We start from the raw sequence: 4565 nt of genomic DNA on the forward strand, positions 1-4565 counted from the left end.
TTTTTTTTAGAAATTAATTAAATTGAAATTTTATTATTTTTACCGGAAATAATTTCACAAACTTGGCGAAACAATTTTGAAATTTTTTTTCGCAGAATTTAATTTTTACTGATAAATCATTTGGTATATATTTTTAGTTACAATTAAATAACATTGTCTAGGAAAAAATTTTAATCGGAATAGTTTTATTACTTTTTTACCATAAAACAAGAATTCCCAAAAAATTTTAAATTTTCGAGCCATCAAACTTCAACTAAAAGTACTACATTATATTTTACACAAGCACTAAACCACTTTTACCATTTTCAAGTGTATGACATTGTGGCAATTTTATCCATCCTAATGCAAGAAAGTTTTATTGATATTTGCATCCACCCCAATGTTTTGTAAAAAAATATTAAATTTACGCAATACATCAATTCAACGTCAAACCGCCAAAAGCCACTTGGCGCAGTTGTTTAAAAATTGTTTGCATTTTTCACGCTTCAACACAGTTGTTAATTTTTTATTAAATTATCATTTTATTTTTGCGATTTTATTTTATATTTTGTCGTTGCAAGCATTATTGTTTGCCTTATGTACAAAAGGAAAAAAAATCATTATCTTCAAATTTGCATTCAAATGTGTTTGAACTTCTCACAAAAAGCAGCAAGCACACAAAACATCACCACCTACTGAACGTCTGTCTCCCAGCGTACGGGTCATTCGCTTGACGTATACATACATACATATGTATAAATTTGCAAACACAAACACACATTCTTTGGCGGATCTTCGAAAATCCAAAATTAAAAATTTCTGTTTAACAACCGCCAGCGCGCAGAAAAGTCATAAAATTCATAACAAAATTTGTCGAATGAATATTTGCAACCGACCCACCACCGACCGGCCCGGCTCAACTGTTCATCTGCCTGCCTGACTGACTGACAGCCCGATTGACTGACTGATGCTCGAGTCGTTGCCGCTTCTTGTTGTTAAATTATTTGTTTATTTGACTTTACTCGCATGCGCATTCGACCGTGGCCATACACACAAAATGCACGCACAAAACAACAACAAGAAAAAACACGAAACTCGAAAAAAACACCGCTACGTGAAAATTAAACCGCAATTGTACAAGTATCGTCGTCATCCGTCATATCGGCCAATACCGCCGGAAACTGAATATGAACTGGCACTTGGCGGCGGCGGCGTTTCGAGTTGGGCCCAGAAGACAGTGTGTGTATGAGTGTTCTCAACGGGTTCAGTATTGGTGCAAGTGTTCTCACACACAAAAAGTTCGAAGTTGTGTGTGCGTGTGTGAAGGCGCCTCTGTTTCCCATTTTCCCTAACGTTTCAATAAGCTTGCGAACACGTACGCAACGCAGCGGAAATGAAATTCATTCAAAACAGAGAATTTGTTAAAATACTTTGCTGGTTTTCTACTCCCAAGTGCTCTTTGAGCAAGCGGCTTTTGTTGCTGGTGCTAACACGAATACCCTACCACCGCCTCAGTTGCCGTTTTGCCTTTTCTTGCCATACTTGTTGTTATTGCTGTGCACTGTAATGCAACACTGCGTTTTGAACGCGATTTTTAATTTTATTTTGGTTTCAATATCGTTTTTTCCGCATGGCCTTTTTTCTGTTTTCCGTAGTTGCCTGAATATCATCGAAATCTCAGACAATAGCTTTTGGGTGTGTGTGTTCGTGTGTACTCCGTTGCGTATGAGTGATCATCGTGATTCTAGTAGTATGTCTACATATTTTCGAATTGGCACAGTGGAATGGGTTTACGACTTAAAAGTAAATTGGGCGGAAACACCAAATGAGATTTTTAGAAAGTCTGTGGTAGGATAAGATAGAAAATTTTTCTAGCAAGTTTTTTTTTTGAAAGAGGTGCTCTCCTGGCCACAGATTATTTTAATTATAGCAATCAACTTTTCTATGTAAAGAAACGTTTATTGCTTTTCTCTTGAAATGGAGTTAAATAATAGAAGTTTTTAAATCTAAAAAATTTCAAAATTTACTAATTCTATTTTAATTATTTACCTTTTAGATTCATTAAAGTTTTTATGAAAAAATATTCAGAAAACACATTAAAAAAATTAATTTTCTGAATCACTAGTTTTTTTTTTAGTTTTTAAACTGCACATTCGAACAGCCCTCAGAAAATTATTTGAATCAAAATCTGCGAAAAGTTTCGAAATTTTTGAATTTTTTTATTTCATCCCTAGAATTTTTTCTACTGTGAAAACTTAAATTTTTTTTAATATTTCCTACTTTTTAGTTCACTAAAAAAAATTCAGAAATTCTGAACCAACATTAGAACAAGAAAAAAATGTTGTATGTGTTTGTAAAAAAAAAAATAAACTTTTTTAATTTCTCTTTTTTATTCTATCACAAGAAAACTATTTTCCACTGTTAAGCACTTATATTTTTTATTTTAAATACTTTCTTTTCAATGTTGCTGAAAAAATTCAAAAATATCCTAGTAAAACATTTTACTTATTTTTTTTTTACCATGCAAATAAAATTTCGTCAAAAGTTAACTCTTTTTGAAAAATTGCCCCTTGTTTATTCTATCACCAGAAGAAAAAACTTTTGTTTACTGTTAAAAAATTACTCTTTTGATTTTAAAATTGTTTATTTTTTTGATTTCACTGAGAAATTTAAAAAAATTCTGTCTTAAAAATTTTACTAAATGCTTTTTTATCACAAGAGTATAATTTCGTCAAAAACCTGTACTCTACTTATGTAAAATTACTTTTTTATTGCAGCCGAAGAATGTACATGTAAAGACCTTTTTATTTCAGCCAAAAATATGTACATACATATTTTACTAATTGTTTCATACTTTTTTGAAATGTTTTAAAAAACCCTGCGAAGAAGTTTTAAATTTTTTTTAATTTTTTTACCACGAGACAGTTTTGGAGAAAATAATTCCTTTAAAAATTTAAAAAAAGGAAATTTTTTTCTAAATAATTGCAGAAATACTAAGGAAAAATTTTGAAATTTTCAGCTTTAAGACTTTAATTTTAAATATTTACACAAAAATTTAAAAGTTTGCTAATTCTGCCGAAAAAATGTAACCAAATAATTTTTTTGTTATTTGTTACCGTTTTCTCGACAAATTGTTGTGTTTTGTTTAACTTTGTTGAAAATTTCCATAAACCACTGCGAAAAAATTTTAAAATATTATGACCTTTAAACAAAAATTTCGAAGATCATTTAAATTTTTAAGGAAACATTTTTGAAAATAATTTCAGTAGTATCTACATATGCGTAGCATGCAGACAAACGAATTTTTTATACATAAAAAAAATAAAAAATAAATGGTTTCTGTCAAAATTTCTTAAACTAATAAAGTAGCTCACAGGAAATTTCATATATATATTTTATATTGTACTTTTCTAAAGTTTTTTTTTATTTTCCTGCCTTTCTGCATTTAAAGCAACCGAAATTAAAAAAACGACGTATGTCTTAAAATGTTTCTTAAAAGTCTTTTGTTTTTGATTTATTTTTTTACGCCTTTTCCGAAATTTAAGCCAAAGAAAACCAAATTTTGTTGATGTTTTTTTTTATTTTATTAAAAATATTTCAGAAATACTGCAAACAAGCATTTGATATTTCTTATATTTTTTTCTATTTTGGAACATTTACATATGTACATACATACTTTTTTTAATAAAATATTATTTTTGTTTACTTTATACTTTACATATGTATTTATTATTTTTTTTTTTAATTGTATTCAGTTCCCAAAAAAGGAGGCTTACAAACACCAAAAAACTGTTTGCATAGGCTTTTTCTAATTAATTTTTAAATAATTTTACTAGACCCGAAAAAACTTCATTAAAAATTTTACTTTTGTGAAATATATATTTGAGGGCAACAGAGATTTTTCACCAAATATTATATTTTTTGTAGGAATAGTAAAGTTTCCATTAAATTTGTTTGGTTTGTAATTCCAAAAGAAATTTTATGAAAATTTACAATATTTTTGCCAGTTTAACTCAAGATAACTTCAGAAAGTCTGCGATAAAATTTTCTAAATCCACATATAGGAACTTTAAATTTTTTTAATAAATTTAGAAATTTTGGGAAAAAATCAGAAGTTTACTTCTACATAAAATTTGTATGACAAAAAATAAATTATAGCAAAATTAAAATTTTTTTGGGAACATAATTTGTGTTTAAAATGTACATAAATTTTTAAAGCTACTTGAGAAAATGGGTCTAACACTTTCAAATTTTCTGAAAATAATATCAAGCACATTATGAAACTTTCAATAAAAAAATATTGTTTGAAAAAAAACATTTTCTTCCGAAAATTGTGGCATTGTATTAACTCAAAATATGTAGCTTCTGGTTAATTCTATAGGTTGATAACCGACTTGCTGCGGCCCTTTCACGGAAAACGAGAAAAGGGAACATGACTAACTGACGACACCCAAGTCCAAAAAGCTCATTTGATAGTCAGCACAGAAATTTCTAATTTTTACGTACAACCAAAATAAAAATTAAAATCAGCACAAAAAGTATGTTAAATGCATTTTTGAAATTCAAATTCAAGTGAAATCGCTATT

At 28.6% G+C, this 4565-nt stretch overlaps 1 long non-coding RNA gene across 2 annotated transcripts in view; it reads right to left on the reverse strand.

Moving 5' to 3' along the window:
* Positions 1–1159, reverse strand: part of LOC118748838 — a 6456-nt gene extending 5297 nt beyond the window's left edge. For both annotated transcript variants that reach the window (XR_004994101.1, XR_004994100.1), the window contains exon 1: positions 876–1159. This is a non-coding gene — a long non-coding RNA (uncharacterized LOC118748838). The remainder of the gene's footprint in view (positions 1–875) is intronic.
* Between the last annotated feature and the right edge of the window lie 3406 nt (positions 1160–4565).

The sequence above is a fragment of the Rhagoletis pomonella genome, unplaced genomic scaffold, assembly GCF_013731165.1.
Source record: "Rhagoletis pomonella isolate Grant_MI unplaced genomic scaffold, Rhpom_1.0 Rhpom_scaffold_00013, whole genome shotgun sequence".
In the NCBI taxonomy this organism is placed as follows: domain Eukaryota; kingdom Metazoa; phylum Arthropoda; class Insecta; order Diptera; family Tephritidae; genus Rhagoletis; species Rhagoletis pomonella.